This window comes from Ambystoma mexicanum, chromosome 9 (genome assembly GCF_040938575.1).
Source record: "Ambystoma mexicanum isolate Mex_15411 chromosome 9, UKY_AmexF1_1, whole genome shotgun sequence".
Taxonomy (NCBI): Eukaryota; Metazoa; Chordata; class Amphibia; order Caudata; family Ambystomatidae; genus Ambystoma; species Ambystoma mexicanum.
This window is the reverse complement of record NC_090931.1, coordinates 1,339,814,748-1,339,837,726: the sequence shown is the minus strand read 5'-3', so window position 1 is coordinate 1,339,837,726 and position 22,979 is coordinate 1,339,814,748. Positions and strand designations below refer to the sequence as shown.

The 22,979-nt window shown below is 44.8% G+C and overlaps 1 protein-coding gene across 2 annotated transcripts in view; it reads left to right on the top strand.

Moving 5' to 3' along the window:
* The window catches only part of EPB41L5 (erythrocyte membrane protein band 4.1 like 5), a 1,765,041-nt gene that overhangs the window by 1,045,171 nt on the left and 696,891 nt on the right, over positions 1-22,979 (top strand). The window lies entirely within an intron of this gene.

Sequence of the window (22,979 nt, the reverse complement as noted above, 5' to 3'; positions counted from 1 at the left end):
TTGCTACTGCCATCCCCAGGTTTCTAGTGTTTCACAGTTCATAGGCCTGACTGGCTCTTTGATTTCTCTGTTCCCATCAAGAGCCAAATAATGGAACTTCTGGTGGCATGCACTCTGTTGGGTATGTCCTAACTGATATCTGGACCTCCGCGGTACGTGCTCTTTGTAAACTTGGCGGGATTGTAAGGTGCAGTTTGCAATTACCATATGTAAGAACTGTCCATACTCATTTAACTGGGGCAGGCTTGTCTTTCATGACTGGCCTGACACAATGCATGCTGAAAAAGTTGATGCAAGTTTTTCCTTTTTCATTGCTCAAGGGCTTACAGCTTGATTCACAGAAGCGTTTTATAGTGGTGAAACCCCATTTGGGAGGCGCTCTCTGTCAATTAGGCCCATAGTCTTTTGTTTGCACAAGTTACCTGTATTTACTAAATAATGTATGTGTTTGCTTGCTGTTCCAATGCTATTGCATGTCAGTGGGACATAGTTCACCATTTTATATGCATAGTGTTTTCTGCAATTGTGTTGGTGTTAGGAACATTTTCTCAACTTTTCCTCCATATTCTATGGACCCCCAAACGTGTTGCTTTTGTTTTTACACCATGTCCTGACTTTTTGCAGTAACACTGGCCTTTTGCTCACTTGTTATGGGGAAACTGACTAGTACTTCAGACTGTCAGTACTGGGAAACTGTTTCCTTTTTTCTTTTGACATGTTATCTAGTTTGGTTAACGTTTTGAAATTGCACAATGCATCTTCAGGTGCAGTACAATGGGGATACTTTTGCATCACCTTAGACTACACTCAGGGAATGCTATGGTTACTTTTAAATGTGCCTAAAGACAAACTGGTGGCAGCAGATATTTTTTCACTAGTTTACTGTACTTTTTGTTAGCCTTCTTGTGTTTATCCCATTTGGCTTACTGTGGCTAGTGTCCTAACATGGACGTGAACAAGAGGTTTTTCGCTTGCTCTTTGGCCGTTTTGTCTTTTGACCTCCTTCCTGCTTTCTCTGTTCAAGAAAATCCTTTCATGGTCATTTTTATAATATACTTTGTATATTTTCAATACTATGTATAGAGTTTAAGAACTTATTTTAACCTGATCGATTTTTGTGTGACTTAAAGAAATAAATGTTATTAATTATATCATGTTAGCCTGGCTTTCTAAAATTAACCCTGGTGGACAGATTATTTTAGAAGGGTCATCTAGTTACGGTGTACAAGGAGTGTTTAGCCAAAACCCAATAAAAGTAGTGTGGAGAGCAGTCCAGGCTTGGTCTCGTGAGAGTGTGAGCATTGTCAGGGGCCCCAATGAGTACGCACAGATGAACACACTAATTCAGCTTAGACAGTGAGTTATTAAAATAGTTATTGATTTAGGCCTTTAAGAACACTGTTAGGAAAGATTTCTCTTTTTAGCAACTTTCCCTCCATTTCTATGGGTCCCAAAACGTTTTGCTTTAGTACTCTGTCCTGACTCTTTCCAGTGAAGTGCATCTTTTGGATCTTTTTTTATCTTTGCACTATGCATCTTACAATGTAGCGCAAAGGCGTTTCTTTTGCATGACCCTGGACTACACTGAAAGTGATTTTTTTGGTTACTTTACACTTACCTAAAGACAAGCTAGTGGCAGCAGTTGCATTTTGACTATTTTGTTTTGGGCAATACTTTTTGTTGGCCTAACTTTTTGTTGGGCTGGGAGGGTAGCTCAGGGGCAACGCGTTTGTCTTGGAAGCAAGCCAACGCATAGCAACACAGGTTCGAATCCCAGTCTCCCGCTTAAAAACTGGTCAACGTAATTAAGCGTGTTATAAAATAACAATTATAATTATGTTTACTGTGTTTAGCTACTAACTATGGCTAGTGTAGTGTCTGTACATGGACGTGCCACAAAGAATTTGCTTGTTCTTTTGACCATTTTGTCTGTTGACCTTCTTCCTGCCTTGCCAGGTCAGCAAATTCCTTTTATGGTCATGCACGGCCCAGGAGAGACTTGGGTTTCACAGGCTAGTGCAAGGCCATGTGTGTTACCATGAAGTGGGATGTGACTGTCTGGTCCCAATCCACAAACTGTTTTCTGTATGCCTCGAGAGTATGCATGAGTTCCACCATCAGTGGACTTGATTGGACCACTGCTGGTGTCTGTGTGAGGGGCAGATCTATTGGGTGGGCTAAGTTGGTCTCACTTGAGTTTCTGAATAAGGAGTCCTCCATCCATGCCCCATAGGTTCTGGTGAGATCCTGCTAGAAGCCAAGTATCCTGCCCAGCTGTGAAGAAGTCAGGAGTCTTGTGGACCCGTCCTAAGAAGGCCTGGCAACCAACCTTTGCTGCAGTTCTGGTGGAGCCCTGTCTGGCTGGTGATCTTTAGAGGCCTTTTGGTGGTACTTCAACCCTTTGAGTGGTGGGACCAACCATTCCCAATGTCTGCGCGGTTCCCAGCCATCAGGAGTCTTCGGAGGCATTCCTGGAACCATCCTGGGCACTGACCAGCTCAAGTTTGGGGTCCCACGGTAGAGGCGTTATCGTTTTGTGTTTTGTCTCAGAACTTTGGTGACCCTCTGCTTGTTCTTTGCGAAATGTCAGCATTCCAGCTTCGATTGGACCGGAGATAGGAGGCAGACTCTGCCCACAACAGCTGTGTCCCTTTGTGTCACCGTGCATTGGTGGCCTTCATCAAAACCGGCTTTCCCGCGTCTGGTCCGTGCTTAGAGGAGTGCTGCATCAGTGTGAGTTGCATTCATCAACCAGAACAGGTTACACCAGCTTCTGAATCTAACCAGGACATCTCTTGCACCCGCGACTCCTGGGCTCTGGGGACCGGAACCAACAGCGGGCAAACCGTCCTCTGACGACCTGCCAGTACAAGGGGAGGCAGAGATGAGGGTGGGAATACAGCAATACTACTTGCCCCACTTTCTCCACCTGTAAAAGTTTTGAATACTTTGGAAATGTTTTACAATCGTTTGGCTTTGGCAGAGCTTTATTCAATTAAATTGTTTTTTTTATAACATGCCTCATACCGTACCTGAGTTCGGTTTCTAAGCGCATATCCGGGATTCAAAACTCTGTTGCTCTGCGTGATCTCGCTTCCAAGACCAGCGCATTGCCCCTGTGCTATCCTCTGTTGCCGAAAGCCTGTCCACTAGCATACGTCCTTCTGACTCTTGGACCGGTTATCCCACCCACAAGACCCTAGTCCTAACTTTTTCCCAGCTCTTAAAACCTCTGGAAACTTTGAACTTTTTGGGCGCAGTACCCCAGTCAACTTAGGCTTGGAGTTTCTAAAGTTAGGGTTATATTATTGTGGGCTGCCATTGCAAATAACCACTGCCTTCCCTAACCCCACAATACTAAAAGGGATTGTCATTTTACTGCACTTGCTACAGGGTCTGTATTTATGTATTTTATTATGAGTGTTGTCACAGTATTACTTGCCTATAGTCATTTTATAGTGTTTGCTTGGCTATAATTAAAAATAGTATTTTTAGAACTATCTAAGTATAATCCTTGATTACTTGGCTTGTGGGCCCTTTACCAGGCTTGCTCACTCCCATGACTTCGCCTTGACCACTCTCCATGCTACCTTGATTGTTTTGGCTGCAGCTTCCAGAGTTGTCGGTGTTCACAAGCTAGGTTGGCCTCCTACACATGTAACGCTCACCTGATTCTCGCAGAGGCGCCGGTCTTGACTGGGCGACTACCGTATCTTCAAAGGTGATGTGTAGCACCCGGTTGGCTCTTTGGGCTGGACCTCTGTGCACTGTATGCCTGACGTGTAGAGTAAGATGTCTGCAGATAGAAAATATGGGGTTAATGAACTGGGGTTATTGGGGTGTCCCTATCTCTTTCCTCTTCTCCTCTCCTGTAGACCCCCAAAGGTTAACGCTCTTACCTTAGGTAAGTGAATGCCGAGCTCTCCATCTGCCTCGGGGCAGGGTGCTGTAACCAGTTTCTTCACTGGATAGGTAGCGCAGGCCTCTTGACTTCAGAGGACTGCTGTCCGTCGTTTACTGCACGAACGGTAAGTTTCGAGTCATTCAAATGTCTTTAAAGTCTTTAGTAATGATGTCTTTTGTTTTGCAGGGTTCCGGCGATGGCGGATGACGGGCTGAAGTGAGTTGAAGATGGAGCCCGTGTGATGAATAGAAGCGCCTGGAAGCACGTAAGTAAGCGCTTGTTGCCTGCTTCACTATGCGCTCTAACTGTCTTTTTATTTTGCAGGTACGAGTTCGGAGCGGCTGCAGGGTGCCGGAATACCCACTGGATTAGATGTGGAAAGGAGTAATGGCACGTGAGTATTAAAGTTCCCCAATGTCTTTAAACGCACCTTGTTTTGTCTTTCAGATGCGGGATGCAGCGCCGAAGGCCTCCGGAGCGTGCGAAGAGTTGGTAAACTTTTGTCTTTCAGATGCCGGAATGCAGTGTGAAGACCTCCGGAGCGCACGAAGAGTAGGTAAGCCTTTGCCTTTCAGATGCCGTAATGCTAACCTGTTCTTTCTTGTCTTTATAGGTGTTGCTGAAGACTGGATTCAGGATGGTAAGCCTTTGCCTTTCAGATGCCGGAATGCTAACCTGTTCTTTCTTGTCTTTATAGGTGTTGCTGAAGACTGGATTCAGGATGGTAAGCCTTTTTCCTTAGGCCCAGGACCGGATGCAGAAGACACGATGAGCGTTCTGCTGCAGAGGTTGCAGAATAACGCAAAGCAAGATTCATCCACCGGGTGTGGTTTAAATAGCCTCCTGTAGTGCTTAGGTGTCTCCTTCCACAGCCACGCCTAAGTAAGAAAAGAGTTCCTGGTTAGAAAAGAGTTCCTGCCTTCCAGAAGAGTTCCAGTGTTCTGAATCTAGGGAGTGGCTCCAGCCCCACCCAACAGGAAAAGTAGTTCCAAACAGAAGAGGATCAGAGGCTCAACTGGCAGGCAAGTAAGCAGCATGGTCTGCTGAAGGTAAGTCCACCCAAGCATTATGAGCCCGGCGCTTCCAGCGCTGGGACTGGGCATATTTATGAGCCTGGTGCCACTGGCGCCAGGACTGGGTCCAAAAGGTCCCAATTTTGGAAGCAGAGATCATGACAACACATTTGTCCATCAGTGCAGAGTGTAGAAATATAGTCTAAAAAACACATGAAGCAATGAGTCTGGCAGGTAGTAATATCACAAAAAACCGTATAACACAAATCTGTACGTCAACCCCAGTAAGTTCACTAATATCACTCAGTAACTAAGCAGGTGAAACCAGTAAGTACTCAGATGTATGTAAAATGATTAGAACCAGTCACAAGTAAAATTTCCAAGAAGTCCAGCCCTAAGATGTATGGGGCCTAGTGCCCAAAAGTCAAAGGTTCCATTACAAGGTTTCTTCAGGGAAAGTGTTCTCTACAGGGATGTGTGAGGAGTCAGGAATGAAACTCGGACACAAGTTAGCCATGATGTTGGTTAAAGAATGTTATTGAAAATAAAAGGGGCTGGGAAAATGTATCTCTGAAAATGCAAAAAGAAATTGCACACCCTATATTATAAATAAATTGTTAGTCTAAGTTAAAGAAATTCTAAGCTCCAATGGTTTGTTCAGTCGTTAAATACTCTTTAGGGGTGCGGGGGAGAAAACCAACAACCTCGTTATCAAAGGTAAGTAATATAATGAAAAAACATGGGATTCCTATTGATAATAGGAACTCCCGTCCCCTGCACACCTCTTGATATTGGAATAAAGATCCAACCAAAATTTAAATAAATGTCATAATTTTTCACTAGTTTGTTTTTAGAACAGCTAAATTCGTAAGTCAAATTTTTGTAATTCTTAATTAGAAAGCAAGTTTCAATATACAGTGTTGTACAAAAATTATTTTATCCATATATTTTTAGTGCTTATTTTTAAACCAAAATCAGAGTTCAATTCACTCAGGGTTACATAAAATACAAAACATTCTTGATATGGAGCTCTACACGTTTCGAGAGTGTGCCTCTCTTCTTCAGGAGCAAACTCTATTTCATTAAACACAGTATTTCCTAATAATATTGATAATTCGACAATACTCTAAATATAAACTTCAACAAATGATTTCTCTTCCAAACACAAAATGGTGTTTTTCTTTTCTTTAGGACTTCAAATGTCCATTTAGATGTGGAATGATGGAAGCGTCATCTTATGAGACAGTTCTCATATGTTCTGAAAATAATAATAGTGATATGCGTATTAGATAATGGTTAGATCCAATCGTCACTATGGTGTTAGAAGTGTAAGTATCCTTGTTCCTACCTGTGTATTGTCGTCAAGGCCTGTGTGTTTCCAGATTCTGTAATACTCAGTGTGTCGTCGTGTTTATCCACCGTAATGCCTAGTCGGCTTACATTCTATATAAGGTATAATAATATGTGTCAGGCTATAATAAAACGCTTTTCAAATTCTACAAGTTTAGATTCAAAAGTCAGTGTGTTACCTGTGTGATGCAGAAGTATCGGGTAATAGCGATGTTAACAGTCCCAGCACAGAAGTCGATTCCCGTTAGTTCTCGAAAAATCTACACAAAGAATAACGAGTGTAAGTGTTTTGAATGATCAACTAAGTATCAGTCATTTTTAGATACTGGTCCATCCACATTCTTACCTATGTCAGTGATTTCCTCGCCTCAAAAAATATATCGGTGATTTCCTCGCCTCAAAAGATATGTCCTACAGCCTTCTCGCGGGTAACCCGGCTCACTCGCTACCTATAGTTATTTAAAGTCATGTGACGTGAGATTTAATGTCATGTGACATATCTCCGCACGTGATGTCCTAGACTTCTGGGAGTTGTAGTACCCACGGACCTACAAAGACTTAAATGGTTAAAACATTTAATCTCTCACTTTGTCCCACACTAAAGCTTGTGTGGTTTAATCAACGCGGGTATTATAAAACATCTAACTCTTGGGAATAATAATGTTCAACAAGTGGTGTCTCAACACATTAATTGTTCGTACTGTTTTGTTGCAGCGATGTGCATAATATATGTAGGTTATTAAGCTCCATTATTCCGCATCACTTCACCTTGATTATTACTTATACAACAATATGAAAACGAATATAAAGGCAGGTATAATAAACAAATATTTCTAATAGAAGCTAAAGAGAAGTGCCAATTAAAGAACAGATCAGATCTTCTGATTCAAAAAACTAAACGAGACAAGGATAATCCTCCACTGATCTACCTGTCACAATACTCCACCAAAAGTACACAAATTAAAAGGACATTACATAAAAATTGGAAAATTACTAGATTGGACCCATAACTCTGTACTCTGGTCCCAAAACCACCGCTAATGGCCTATACAAGAGGGAGAAATTTACGGGACTCACTGGTAAAGGCAGAGCGAACAAGTACAACACAACGGTTATTGCTGAAATCAAAAAAAGGAACATTTCCATGTTTAAACTGTAGCCAGTGTAACAATGTCCAAAAAGGTCCAATAATCAGACATCCATAGACAGGTCAGAAGATCAAATTACAACACTTTGCCACCTGCGAGAACAAATGTGTAATATATGGACTAATTTGCCCATGTGGCAAATATTAGGTTGGTCAGCCGCTGAGACGGATGAAAGACCGTATCTCGGAACATAAGTCTAACATAAGAACAGGAAATCTGAAGTCACCGGTTACAAGACATTTTAGAGATCACAAACACACAATTTCTCAACTCAAATTTGTTGTTCTTGAAGTCATTACACGACCAGCCAGAGGAGGGAACCTACAACAAATCCTATCCCGTAGAGAAATGTTCTGGGTACATAAATTAGATGCCTTAGAACCTAGAGGCATGAACGAAGAGTATTCTCTGAATGTATTTTTATGAAAAACAACAACGAAATAGTGATATGATTAGCAAACGTTGATTGATGTTCCCTTGAATTTTCCCTTGTTATCAATATTTGTTTATTATACCTGCCTTTATATTCGTTTTCATATTGTTGTATAAGTAACAATCAAGGTGAAATGATGCAGAATAATGGAAAGACAGTCTGGAGCTTAATAACCTACATATATTATGCACATCACTGCAACAAAACAGTACGAACAATTAATATGTGTTGAGACACCACTCGTTGAACATTATTATTCCCAACAGTTAGATGTTTTATACTACCCGCGTTGATTAAACCACACAAGCTTTAGTGTGGGACAAAGTGTGGAACAAAGTGAGAGATTAAATGTATTTTAATCATTTAAGTCTTTGTAGGTCCGTGAGTACTACAACTCCCAGAAGTCTAGGACATCACGTGACGGAGATGTCACATGACATTACATCTCACGTCACATGACTTTAAATGACCATAGGTAGCGAGTGAACCGGGTTACCCGCGAGAAGGCTGTAGGACATATCTTTTGAGGCGAGGAAATCACTGACCTAGGTAAGAATGTGGATGGACCAGTATCTAGAAATGACTGATACTTAGTTGATCATTCAAAACACTTACACTCGTTATTCTTCGTGTAGATTTTTCGAGAACTAGCGGGAATCGACTTCTGTGCTGGGACTGTTAACATCGCTATTACCCAATACTGCTGCATTACACAGGTAACACACTGACTTTTGAATCTAAACTTGTAGAATTGGAAAAGCGTTTTATTATAGCCTGACGCATATTATTATACCTTATATAGAATGTAAGCTGACTAGGCATTACGGTGGATAAACACGACGACACACAGTGTATTACAGAATCTCGAAACACACAGGCCTTGACGACAATACACAGGTAGGAACAAGGATACTTGCCCTTCTAACACCATAGTGACGATTGGATCTAACCATTATCTAATACACATATCACTATTATTATTTCCGAACATATGAGAACTGTCTCATAAGATGACGCTTCCATCATTCCACATCGAAATGGACATTTGAAGTCCTAAAGAAAAGAAAAACACTGTTGTTTTGTGTTTGGAAGAGAAATCATTTGATGAAATGTATATTTAGAGTATTGTTGAATTATCAATATTATTAGGAAATACTGTGTTTAATGAAATAGTTATTGCTCCTGAAGAAGAGAGGCACACTCTCGAAATGCGTAGAGCTCCATATTAAGAATGTTTTGTATTTTATGTAACCCTGAGTGAATTGAACTCTGATTTTGGTTTAAAAATAAGCACTAAAAATATCATATGGATAAAATAATTTTTGTACACTATGTATATTGAAACTTGCTTTCTAATTAAGAATTACAAAAAATTGACTTACGAATTTAGCTGTTCTAAAAACATAAACTAGTGAAAAATTGTGACATTTATTTAAATTTTGGTTGGATCTTTATTCCAATATCAAGAGGTGTGCAGGGGACGGAAGTTCCTATTATCAATAGGAATTCCATGTTTTTTCAAAATGTCTCTGACCCTGCTCTTGGAGGAATTTCCCTACCTAAACCAAAAACTAAAGATCTGTCTGTCAGAATGTCCAAAACAAATTTGCCCGGTGTCCAAAATTCTGTTCTGACCCTCACACTGTAAGGTGAAGAGGGTAATCTTTTTACCCTGGGTGGTTTAGAAAAGTGTTCACAAAGTAAGAATAAATGGCTAAAACACAAACGTTCAAGAATAATGGTCCTTGCTCCAGAGGGTTCCTCCCTTCCCCTGGATCGCTTTACTCTCTGGTGTTTTCACAAAAATGTCTTGTGCCTTTCTTGGCCAGCAACAACACTGACACACACAACTCTCAGGTTTTGTACTTTTGTCTCTTTCAGGATACCTGGTATACTTCTCTGCCAGGGTTTTGCTCCTCTTCTTCTGATTAACACAATCCTTCCCCTAGTCCTGATATTTGTTCTCAGGACCTCTTTATTCCTGATAAGCAAGTTAGAGGAAATGGTTGCTCTTTTCCGGTTCAAGCTACGCTGGCATAGAACAAACTTCAGAGTACTTTACGCACAATTAGACACCCTCACACATTCAGAAAGTATCTGAAAACCGCCTTATTTGAATAATGTGTCTTTAATCTTCTTTTTCTCAGCATCTAAGCTGCCTTTCTTCTGTGCCTAGATGCCTGCAGGCTCTGGCGCAATACAAATACATAAATAAATTAACACAATCCTTTCTTGTAACTGCTTGGTATACTCTCCAGCAAGGCCTTCCGTTTATACTGGCTCTCTGACCTCTCCTAGAGTTGCACATATGCTTTTTTTGATCATGTATCTTCTTGATATATTATCCTGTCCTGGTTTCCCATGTACTTGCACTGTATACATTCATATAACTGTAATTGTTTTGCCTGTAGTTCAAGTCCCCTTTTAACAATAAATTCTTTTGTTCTTTTTCTTTTGGTTGCTTGCTTTATTTACACTTGTTTTCATTTGACGTGGCTGCCAATACACCCCGGTGTCCCTGATGTTTCTGGGTTGTGGGAGTGGTCAGAAATGAGAAGCAAACACAAAGGTATTGTTTTTTCAATTTCAGACCTGTTTATTAAACAGAAATAGGTTGAACGTCTCTCTATCTCTATCCTAAGGAGTGTTTCCCTGAGAAGGAAACAAACTTAAGCCAAAACATTATAATCTGGCCCTCACACTAGAAATTAACTAAGGGTCTAAGGAAATGTTTCTGACTTAGAGTTGGCAACACAAGTGTGCATAATCAAAAGTAAATGAGTAAATCCAACAGAAAAGCATTTTCCAAGGAAAAACCCTTGGATCCAGAGGGTGGTTCCCTTCCCCTGGTTTTTTAGGTTTAATGGCCAGTGTCTGTTTCAAATAACATTTTAATGTTCAGGAAGGATGGCAAAAGTCTTTCAAACCAACTCTTTCTTTTGCTCTTTAAATTAGGTTCAGAAAGTTCTTGTGCAAACAATACTTTCCATAACATTCAACTATGTCATGGATTCTTGTATTGGATTCACAAAAGGGTGTTATAACGTTCAGCTCATCCTTGGTTTCTTTATACTGGAGTTACAGTTCTTATTCAGATGATAAATTCCCCACAAGTTTGTGCAACTTCTTCTATACTTTGGCAAATTACCTGATGATGTGCTTCTTCATCAGAAATCCTCTTGCAAGCTCTTCAGATTTCCTGGTGTACTCCCCTGCCAGGGATCTTGTTCCAAAAAGTCTTTATTCAATTTCACAACATCAACTGCTTGGTGCCTCTACTCATCAAGACCTACATCCTGTGCTTTCTAAATTCCCTGGTTTACTTCCCTGCCAGGTATTTTGCAACATGGGTACATTTCCTTTTTACAACTTAAATGGACCTCCTGGTTTACTCCTCAGCCAGGAATCCTTTGGTGGGCTCTTCAGATCCCCTGGTATACTGGTATCTTCCCACAATGTTAAAGTTCTTAGTTAATTTCAAAGTGCCTGTCTATTTGGCGGCCAGGGCTTCCTTTTTACATCTTTGGGGGAATCTCCTGGTATACTCCCCTGCCAGGTATCCTTTTATGGGTTCTTCAGATCCTCTGGTGTACTTTCCTGCCAGGTTCCCAGTTAGAAAGGTTGTATTCAATTCCAAAATGCCTGGTATATTTGGTAGCCTGGGTTTCTTTATGGCCTTCTTAGTACCCCTGGTATACTCACCTGCCAGGAATCCTTCTCTGGGGTCCTGCAGATACCCTGATATACTTTGCTGCTAGGTATGCACCACCCCTCTCACCCCCAAATGTCAACTGCTTGGTGTACTTCTTTCACCAGGACTTCTCCTCAATTTTCCTGCCCTTTAAGTAGGCCACGCTTGTATCAATATGCTGTTTCCATTTGATGGCTTAAGTTAATACTTGTTCCAACTTTCCCCACATTGACATCTCATACATGGGGACTTGTTCAAGTTTTGTCGTGGCACATTATCTGGTCGGTATTCAAATATTCTTAACTCATTTACTTGTGTACATGCTTGTCGGTACGCCCCGAGGTCCCCAATGCCTCTGGGCAGACGCACCGGTACTTTGCAGCGTTCCCGACCCGTGGCGTGTCCCTGCGAGGAAGCTTCCTCTCTGGGGCGGCCTCCTGTGTGCTGCACATATTCCTCAAGCGTTCCTTTCAGCTCTGCGCTTTCCCGACGGCTTATCACCGTGACCTGGACTGGAGAATGCTGTTTTTCGGCATGGCCGTATCTGTGGGAGCTCCTCTGCTGCTCCCAGCACTATGGTCCTCCAAAGGTGCCTGCCGCGTCTCTCCTTCTCGACATGCCACTATGCGATTCTCGCGTTTGCGAGCTGCTGTATAGATGTGCCTGTTCTCTCAGCTTCTTTCGGCAGGACTCTTTCCCAGTCTGCTTTCACTTTGAGTGCGGATGCCATTTTTAAATGTCCTGCGCTCTTGTGATTTAATTAAACAATTGGTCGGCACATTCAACTTTGGGGTTCCCTCAGTCTGCATCAACTCCTCCCTTTCTTCCTCGTCTCAATACTTGAGGTTTTATGGGAGTTGAAGGCTGTAAAGTGGGATTTCTAAAATACAGTTGTTTAGGAGTTGTATTTAGAAAAACACCAGAAACAGGGGATGTTATGCGTGTGTGGTGGATGCTGGAGGTAGGAAGGGGATTTTTACTAGAATGGCATGTGCCATCAGAAGTTTGGGTGTCATAGGGTTTTCTTCAGGAGACAGAGGTGAATATTGCATCCCTTCCAGTGGAATTACCACCTCCTCTGGCATTAGTCTCCTCCCACATGATCCTCCCTCAAATTACCACCCCCAGGGTCAGGGTCAGGATCAGGTGGCAGCTGCCGTCCCCTGGCCACATGGCAGGAGGTCTGTACTGGGGAATTAGTGATGACTCTATAGGATTCATCACAGTGGACTAACTGGATCTTGTTGGCATTCCTGATTTCTCCCACCGTCAACGGGTGAAGGTTTCTCATATGCTTCGTTCTCACAACTGCTTCCTTTTGGCTTTCTTGCCTCTCGCGGCTTTCACTTGGCCCGTCTGCTTAGTTTCAGACTCAAGTAAGTGAGGCACTGCTTTCTTGTACCTGCAAATGCCTTGGAATCTCTTGACGGCTCGTGGTGTTCCCGCCACGTTTCCTCCTTGTACAGCAGCTTCTTCCTCCTTGGTTTGTTATACGCCTGCCTCCACCACACCAGTCTCAGCCTTTCAGTCTCTTGATCCTCACAGAGAGGCGCAGCTCTCTCCCGCCAGCAGTAGACATCAACTCTCTGCTTCTGCTCTGAAATTTGGCAGTCACAGGTGTATACAAGCTATAACTAGAACGCTTGCTGGGCTTGTGGCCTCCTTTGCTCTGCATTGCTTGATCATTCTTCCTCGTCCCAGTATTTCGGTAATTCTCGAAAAGGAAGTCCACCATTGACATTTGGCACAAAGAACTTGAATGAACATTCCTAATGGTTTTCAATGGCAAGTCAGTACTGGATGATTGATCGGTGGAACTGGAGAAGAGGTTTTCATTAGTTTCAGATGGCAGACCAGAGTTGGAAGGTTGGCCTATAGGTCTTGGGCTTCATGGTAGGACGAGTAGATGTGTGTCAATAGTCCATGAGTTTATTAGGTATGGGAGGGTTATCTTCAAGGATAAATGGTGGATGCCATGCATCACCTGATGAAGCTTTGACATCTCGCTCGAGGTTGTCTCACCTCATCCATCCCCTCTGTGTGATCACATGGGAGGAGGTCACCAACGGGAAATCCCTGATGACTCCATCGGATTCATCACAGCTGCACTGGGCTTGTGGTGGTGATTTAAACAGTTCAAAATGTTGAATAACAGTTTGTCAGAAGACCGGTAGGTTCCTCTCTCTTCCAGGCCCAAGGCTACCCCAAGGGATAGGATACTTGACCCAGGTTCGATGGCCAAAGGTAAGAGGGAGCTTGGCAGCAAGGGGCTTTGCACCTAATGTTATCCTATGGTGGACGGTGGGTATGGGACAGGAACAGGTTTGCTTACTAACTCCCTTGATTCTGATATTTTCAGGGGTCACAGTGGATCCATCTGGGGGTCGCAGGGTGTTAGGCAAGATTTAATGCAGTACCCTTTGGGTACACTACAACAACCTTGACCTCCTGGCAATATGAACCCGACCTTTGGTATAGGTCTGTACTACACAGGTTGGTAGTGTGGTTGAACAGCCAGGCTTATCTCAAGAGGGATCAGTGTGAGCAGTAGGGTGGTTTACACAGTGATGCACAGTGACAAGTATCCAAATACTTACCCTCAAGGTTTCTTGATTAAACAATTATTAATTTAACAGTCAGTTTGAATAAGCCGTCTTCAGAATAGGCAATATAATAGTAAAACCCAAATACGCAAGAAAATATACTGTTAGTTTCTCTAAATCAGCAAATACCCATTGGGGATGGCACACAGACACTTCTTACACCCTCAGGTGACTTCAATAGCTAGGACAGTGTGAACATTAATATATCACTGGTACATTTAGAGCAATACTGTTATGAGTGTCAAAGAAAAGGGTTATCAGAATAAAACAAGATCACACAAATATTCTGAAGCAGGTAAGTACTTTTGAGCCCCCCATTGCAAAGTAAGTTAACCCCTTCCTCGGAAGGAAAGGTAAAGCACAATGCCAGAGGGAAGAAGTCATTCAGGGAGTCAGGCCTGCCAATGTCAATTGGGCAAATGTCTAGGTGAGCTGAAGCACTTCTTGCAGGTAAGTAAAAGTATTGCACAATGTTTTAGAAGTCTTTGTAGAACAGAAGAATCAATGTAGGGCCACAAGCTGTTGGGCATGTGAAGAGTGGAAGATGCAAGCACTCTACAGAGCAGCCAAGACAAGTCTCAACTGATCACAAGTAAGGCTACACAACAAGAGGTAAGTCCCTTTAATTTTACAGTACCTTTGGTTACAAGAAATGGTTCCAACTGGCTTCTGTTCCTGTGCAGCTCTGCAGATCCTGTTGTTCCTGGGCCTCAGTCGTGGGGACAAGAGGAAGGACTTCTGGGGACTCCTGCACTGCAATGGGACAGTCAGCAAACTTCAATCTTCAAATCGGTGGCACTTCGCGATTTCAGCTTCTCAGCAAATAGCAACGCTGCGGTTCTCGGCTACCACTTAGGACTTTCCTCGCATCTGGGTTCGAACACTCTGTTGAGGTGGCTCAGGCTTGGGCAGTCCTACTTCCTGGGACTGCGGAGGATATTCCAGCAGCTCGGGTCTGACTTATAAGTGATGCACTCCAATCTGGTGTTCCTCTCCCTTGCACTTCGGTTCTTGCAGCAGCAAGGAAGTACAGCCAGCTCCGAGAGGATGTCCTTAAGAGTTCACTTTGGAGTTGATTGGTCCCACCAACTCAAGGGGAGAAGTCGTCCTTGCAGGGCTTCTCTAGTTGAGGCGAATTTGGAGTTTCAGCACAGCAGCAGGGCTTCACCGGGCAAACCAACGGTCCAGGAGTTGCAGAAGGCGTCTTTCAAGTTCTTCTTTGGATTCCTTCGTCCAGTGGTCGACTCTGCCTTCCAAGCCAAATGGCCTTGCCTTTTATGCAGGTTTCTCCCATTCATTCCAACCTAGCTGTCAGTCAAACAGCAGGGTGGCTGTCCTTGCCGGAAAATCACCTTTAGGTGCATTCCTGTAACCAAGGGGATTAAGCACAGGGAATTTCGGCACCTCCCTTACTTCCTGCCCCTGCCAGACACTCGGAGCCAGAGGCGGGCTTCACACGTGAATCCCGCCAAACGAACAAAGGGACCAAACTTGGTTTGGCGCGCGGAGTAAATCTCAAGAAGGACCTTTACAACAAGAAATAGCGAAAAAAGAAGACCGGGCCATTTTGACAAAATGGGCACCCATGGGTGCTGTACTGCAGCTGCGAATGCAGCCTGCGGTAAAAACACACAACGGTAGTTAAAAGTAAACCACTGCCACCAGACATTAATTGTAGAAAGGGTAACATAAGTGTTACATGAGAAACTAGACAAAGGGATACTAAGTAACCCTTCCAGCACCCTGATAGTGTGTGTTGGGTCTAGAAAGTTAAAAATGTAAGTAAAGTCAATTTCACTTCACTTCACTGTTCTTGGAAACAGTAGTTTATCCAAGAGAAGGTATGTAAACCTTTGGGAAATCTGAAAGACTTCCCTGTGGCTCTGCACTGAAGGTGCTGTGTGCCACAATGCAAAAAGATGATGCCTATGGAGTTTGTCAGACTCCAAAACCAAAAGAAACAGAGTTCAAATCACAGAAAAATACATGAGTGGGAAAAAGGTCTCTCTCTTTCTCCAGGTTAAAAATGTAAAAGCCCTAGAGTCCAGCAAAAGTGCTGCAGGTCTCTAAGGTAGAGAGGAATTGGCACATTTCTGAGAATTCTCCCCAACACAGGGAATCCATCCGGGGGACGCAGGGACCGTGGTCTTCTGTCCTTTGTTTGGGTGAGAGGCGTCATGGGGTTGCAGGTTAGAGTGCTGCGTCGGGTCGGGTGCAGCTGCAAGGTGCAAGCCCAGTTGATGAAGAAATGCAAACTTTCGGGATGCAGGCCTATTAAGGACAATGGCCATTTGTAGGTTACGACGGGTATCCTTCCAGTCGTGGTCAAAGAAGCAGCTGCAGGACGGTTGTCATGATGGGGTCTCTTGGGGGCACGCTCCACCTCATCCGGCATCCAGGGTCACGCCACATTAGACTCCTCACTGGGTACGCCTGCTCCTAACACACACCCTTATGTGCCCCACTGGACCACCCGGGTGCATGGGTGGATACAGGCTATGGGCAGGCAAGCGTAGAACACCACAGGAACAGGAAGCAATGGGCCAAAAACGCAACACATGGAATTTCCAGGTAGATTATGGCGCCATCTTCAATGGACTTGGCGACAAAAGCCAAGCCCACTCATCAGCACGTGCTCGGCTCCAGCCATCATCGGAAGCCACAGCACTTCGTGCGCTCTTTGCTGCCACCTTCCATTACCTGAAACGCCTCTGCCTCAAGTCACCAGAACCTGGACAAAGCAGTAGGGACATAGTTGCGAAGTGCAACGGCAATTGGTCGTCTGTAAGAAAACACAAGGAAAACTAAAACAGGGAAACCTAGCCACATCTGTGTACTGCGACATAGACACTTTACCAAACTCTGCATAGAACACTAGCAGCACCTTCTGGTTCAAGCCATCGGGACCCTAAGGAAGGAAACAAGAGAACAGTATTAGGCATTGAAGGAAACATTGCAGAACTTTGTCATCCAGGCGACGGTGCAGTAACCGTTGGCAGTCTTTTGTGATGTACAACTGGAGAAGCCCTTGAAGCCCATCACAGCAGGACTGGATTGTCAGCCTACTGAAGGAACTGGGCAGAGGCAGCTTCCGGCTTACTCTCCCATGCAGTACGGTGAGTCACAACCCCTGGGGCATTCAGGGAGTGGCTGGGGAGGGAAGCTAATGGTTTCGGGTTCAAAGAACTAACAGGGTCCTTGTCTATCCTAGGTGACAACGCACATCACTGTTGCCGACATCCACTAGGGTACACTATCACCCACACAAAACCCATCCTTCTTGGCCCAATCACTCCAGTGCACCATTCGAGTGCCATCCATGGTAGGGACAGGAGTGGTGGGATCAGCATCACAGTGTCTCCAGGACGTCCCTGCAAGACACAGACAGATAAGCCTTACAAGGGCCCCTTGATGCTAGGAAGCTGAAATTTCAGGAGGTGGTGACTCGTGGTACAAGCTGGCGACCACCAAAGTTCCAGGCTTGAATGCAGAATGGCGACTATTCTGATGAGGTAGCCCATGAGGGAGCTGCCCAGTGCACCAGGCAGTCCTTGAGGGACACTTAGGCTCTTGGGGCATGAAACCTGTCGACTAGTTTGTCCCATTAGTCCAAGAGCCGAAGCACAGATGCTGGTCTTCTGACATTAGGCAGAGGAGCAGGGCGTTACTGGGCCAATTACTGGAGTGGATGCTGGTCCACTGCAGAAGTCATCCTCTATTGTCAACAGGCTGCTCTTCTATGTTTACATTGCACATGGCACAATGGTGTTGTGTGTAATGGAGCATTACAAGAAGCAAAGTTACTTGTACTGAGAGTCTGAAGGACTAGTCACTTTATCCATAAAAAATGAGCACAAGGCAAGCTGAAGGCTTTACTTCCCTTCAAAAAGTCAGGTCCTGATAAAAAAAACAAGCACAACGAATGGGCTTCCATAGAAAGCTATGGTGGGAAAGTTGCAAAAAGGAAAACATATCAGTGTAGTGTATTTTCTAGAGATGTGTGTGGGCTATTTGTACTTTTGTGTCCGCTCACTGCCCCCACCTTAGAGTTAAGCCTTGTTGCTCTTTCCATGTTACCAACCTGAAGAGGTTTGGCTCCCCTTTGTCAGATGTGTTAGCCTGCATTAAGGTCAGTGGTGGTTGTTCACTGATCGGAGGATAGTCCAAAAAGTGCCTGAACACCTCAAAAGGAAGCATCTAGACCAGAAAGAAAAACCGGGTTTGCGTCACCCAGAAGCTCGCAACATCCGGAAGGTTGAGACACCCTCTCCTGTATCACTTTTCTTTTCTTTTTTTAAAATCTTTTTATTCATGTTTTTGATAATACCTAAATACAATAAAATCCCCCCTCCCCTTATTCCAACTCCCTCTAATTGATGTGTACATTCCTTCGATAGATAACCCAGATTCATGCTAAACAATGGTGTATGGTTGCCACAGGCGTTCCAATGTCAGTTGGGGGGACATGTAAGATGCTACATGTGTTACAGGTTGTATCGTCTTTAAAAATTGTCAATACTAGCAGGTGGCCTCAGGGTAGTGGCAGTTGATAAGGCATCGACCGTATTGAGGAGGTATGACCGAAACGGTGCCCAATAGTCCAAGAATCTAGTTCCGGGGGGGGAAATGTGAGTCCCTGTACGATGATTCTCGGTGTTCAGATTTTCAGTGTGTGGATCCACCCCTGGAGAGAGAGAGGTCTAGCCCTCTTCCACGTTTTAGCTATCAATGTTCTTGAAACCACTGATGTCATGGCGAGGAGTTTCCTCTCCGCTTTTCCCGGGACATCGAAAAAAGCAACCAGCCAAGCTATTGGGGTATCACGTGGACAATCCGGGACCATGTTACCCATGGTATCATACACCCCCTCCCAGAAAGTTTGGATAAAACGACATTCCCACACCATGTGTATATAATCTACAGGATCGAAATTACATCTGGGACAGATGGAGGGTCTTTCAGGGTAGTATCTGTGAAGTCTGGCGGGGGAGTAATGGGATTGATGTATACATTTAAAATGTGTCAAATGTAACATGGAATTATGAGAGATCTTTTGGGTCATCTCACAAATCACCGGCCATGGGGGCTGTATCGAATACCCTGTCCCATCTAGCCCTAAACAATCTGGGGGATGTAGGTCGCATGGATTTTACAAGCTTACATAATGCTGAGACCACCCCACTCTTTGCAGGGGGGGTTAGTCACAAACTGGGTGAGAGGAGAGGCGCCCAGGGGAATCCGTCCTAGATGCCACAGAGGTTCTCTCGTAATCTAAAGTATAGAAGCATTGTAACAGGGGTCCAGAGGCCCCGATCTTTGAGCTCTTCCCACCGAATAAACTCACCCCCGTGAACTAAATCACCCCTAATTTCTCAAAGTGCGTTCTGAATATTTGCTCCTGTGTAAGTGGGAGCCCATGAACCGCATACAAAGCCAAGTCGGCATGATACCCAACTCCCCATCTGGTGCTGGAGGTGACCTGATCCCATGCCCATCGGTTGGTGTCAATATGTGTCACGACCTTAACCCCAGACCATGGGACTCGGGTGCCATGGCCCCCACCACAGTACTTAAACAAGGCCAGAAAGGCCCACTTCAGCCTGTCGCAGTTGCCTTGGACCGTTGACATCAGGCTCACTTGGCAAGTATGGGTTCCAATGGACAATGGGAGAACATGGATGCCCCCAGAAGGATCATCGGGGAACTGCAACAAACAGCCTAGCATCCAGGGCGGGGTCCGCCCCAAAGGCACCTGGGATACCTGCCGGGTATTTAAACCACACCCGACCCGAGGCACGCTGTTAGGCAGAATCCTGTGCAGTTCCCATGGGGAACACTGCAAAAAGATTAAGACTACAGGAGTAAGCAGGAAACCCAATTGGTAGCAGTCTGTACCAGCCAGATTTACCTGTTAGCTGTGGCTGAGCAGTCAGACTTCTCTCAAGAAGAGCAGTGCAGTATATAGAGTATACACAATAGGGCTAAAAACACAGTAGAGCAAACAAACACTGACTAGAGCTTTGTATAAAAAGTATATAATTATTTATTTAAAACATACTTTAGGCAATATACTAGCACTCTAAATCAAAAGCAAGTTAAAACGCAGTCAGGTAAAGTATACATGCCTCCCTTAACTATTAGACAAATCAGGATTAAAACACCTTGATTTGTTAAACGGATGTGAGCGCATAACCTGATGGCACTCCAATAGTTCAGCTAAAGGGAGAGAAAAAGACAGAGCATAGAAATAAAACGGGTCCCAACACTTTAGGAGGTCTCGGCAAGAGAATAAGAGGCAGTAGATACTGTAGAGCCAAAGTTCATAGGCCAGGCCCACTTTAAAGGGAGCAAAGCGAAATGTGCCCAGGATCACACGGTTTAAAATGCACTAAAAGTCTTTGCAGAATGTTCAAAAGAGGTTGGGGTGATTCAAGAAGGTAATGTTAGGTCTGGGGCCAACCCAGTTGGAATGCCAAGGATTTAAGGGTCAGCTTGGGCAAACCGAAGAAAGGGAGGCTAGGCAGGACACAGTACCTTAAACAGAGAGGACTCTCCAGCGGTGGCAGTTGTTCCTGGCAGTGGTTGCAGTTCGTTGTTTCGGCCAGGGGAAGAGAAGTTCTCGTCGAGGAGGAAACGTGGAGTCGCTGCACTGCACAGGGATGGAACCAGCCGCAGAGTTCGTCGATAAAAGGTGTGTTCCCTTTATTCGCGGTCAAAGTGGTGAGGCTTGGCAATCCGGCCGCCGGGGTGCTTGGCACGGGCGATTCGACCAAGAGACGTCTTTGGAAGGCGAAAAAGGGCGAACTGGTTGGTCCCACCAGCTGAGAGGAAGAAGACTCGTCCAGCAGAAGATCTTCTCTTGTCGTCGGGAAAGTGGTGAGGTGGTTGCAGCAGGGCTTCACCGGTGGTGTCGTTGCAGATGGCTCAGCTTCTTCCCTCTTCGGATTCTTGGGTCCTGTGGCGACTTCTGAAGTTCCAGTCCCAAAGGCCCTGCTTTTATGCAGAAGAACCCCCATTCAACAGCCTAGTTGTCACTCAAACATGCTAAGTGAATGGTGAGCCGGGCGGCTCACCACTGGCCCAATCAGAACAGAGTGCGACTTGAGTTGCTAAGGCAACACAGCTCAGGGTGCCAATTCCCCACCCCTTCTGTGGAACCGAGACAGTGCCACCATTTGGAGGGCTTCTGTGGAAAAGCCCGCCAAAACGTGGAACAAAGGGCTCGACCTTGGTCAGAGTTACAGAGACGGACACGAACGCCATTTTAGAAAAGAATTCTGGCAAAAAGACCCAACCGTTGATTTAATATTAAATAAATAAACCGGCGGTATCTTTAACATTGCACCAAAAAGTGGTGTGTTTAAAATCAATGGGAAAATCCCATAGAAAATATTCCGGTGGAATATTTTGCGTGGTAACCACTGCCACCAGCCAGAAACTCGACAAGGGGGGACTGGACAGTGCCCCCTTGAAAACAGACCCAGGGGCAATATAATTAACCCCTTCCAGTACTTTCACAATATGATGGTTTGTACTGGTTCTGTTCACAATTTGGGACTAGTAAAGTCAATGGTGACTTTACATGCCCTGGGAGACAGTAGTCAGTCCCAGGGTATGGAGTCTATAGTTGGGGGTCACTATGACACCCCTGTGTTACTGCACTGAGGGTGCTGTGTAACACACACATAAAAAGTAGATGATACTCTATGGAGTAAAAAGAAAACCCCATAGCCCAAAATCACACAAATAGTCAGACATATCTCAAATCATGCCTAAGAGTGGGAGTAAAAAGAGTCTCACTCTTAGCATGAGAAAAAAACAAACCCCAAAAATCCAGCAAAGCTGCTGGGGGACTCACTAGGTTTGGGAAATTAGCCTTATAAGAGAAATCTCCCTAACACACGCGCTTCGCGTTATTCTGCCCATGCAGTGTGACGTTCACCGGGTCCTGTTCAGCATCCTGACTTGCACGGGCGAGATAAGCCAAAGAACACAGCCACCCTTACCTGTTCAGCTCCAGCTCCTCCATCCAGTCGGAGCCTTCATGGACTTCGTCGTCCTGCTACATCTTAGGAAAAATAGAGGCAAGAATCAGACTTCAAGTAAGCTTACTTACTCAGCTTCCTGGAAGGCCTCCGCCATTCCGGACATCTTTCTCGGCGTTTGGTCCCAATCGATCACTGCTTCCAGGAATCCTCCCGCGACCTGCAAGGAACAGCAGCACAGGTCAGCCAACTTGCAAGGAAGCTTTCAGCGCCGCATCTTGCGCCTCCTTACCTTCTCGAACTCTGCCTTCAGCCTCGGCTCGCTCCATCAGCCCCTGCAAGACAAGAGAAGGTTATTGGAGCATCCATCAATACAGACACTACTCTAAAAAATCGAAAGACTTACCTACAAAGTGGGGTCGCAGCCGGTCTGGACGCCAGGCTCTCGCCAGTGAAGTAACTCGGCGGATCAAGCCAACGACGACGCGCCCCTGCCCAGCACGGCAGGACGGAGAGCGCAACATTCCGAAAATCAAGGTGAGAGAAGTCCCAAGGGGAAAACGCAGGGGGTTCGCAGGGAGGTGGGTCTCTGGAGGGAAGGAGAAGTCGCTAAAATCCACCTCCTGTCTTCTAGAACTGATTCCTGGCAGAACAAACCCCGGGAAAGGTGCAGTGTACCCAGACGCATCCCAGACCAGTCGAGAGGCGTCCCTGTGGATACAAGGTGAGCATTGCAATATGTTGGATCTCTTTCCTGGGGATGCGTCTAGGAGTCCCCCATCGCATACCCTTTAAGTTGTCCGGATGGGCAGTAGCCCTCTCCAGTTTAGTGTGCGGTAGGTCAGCTGTAGG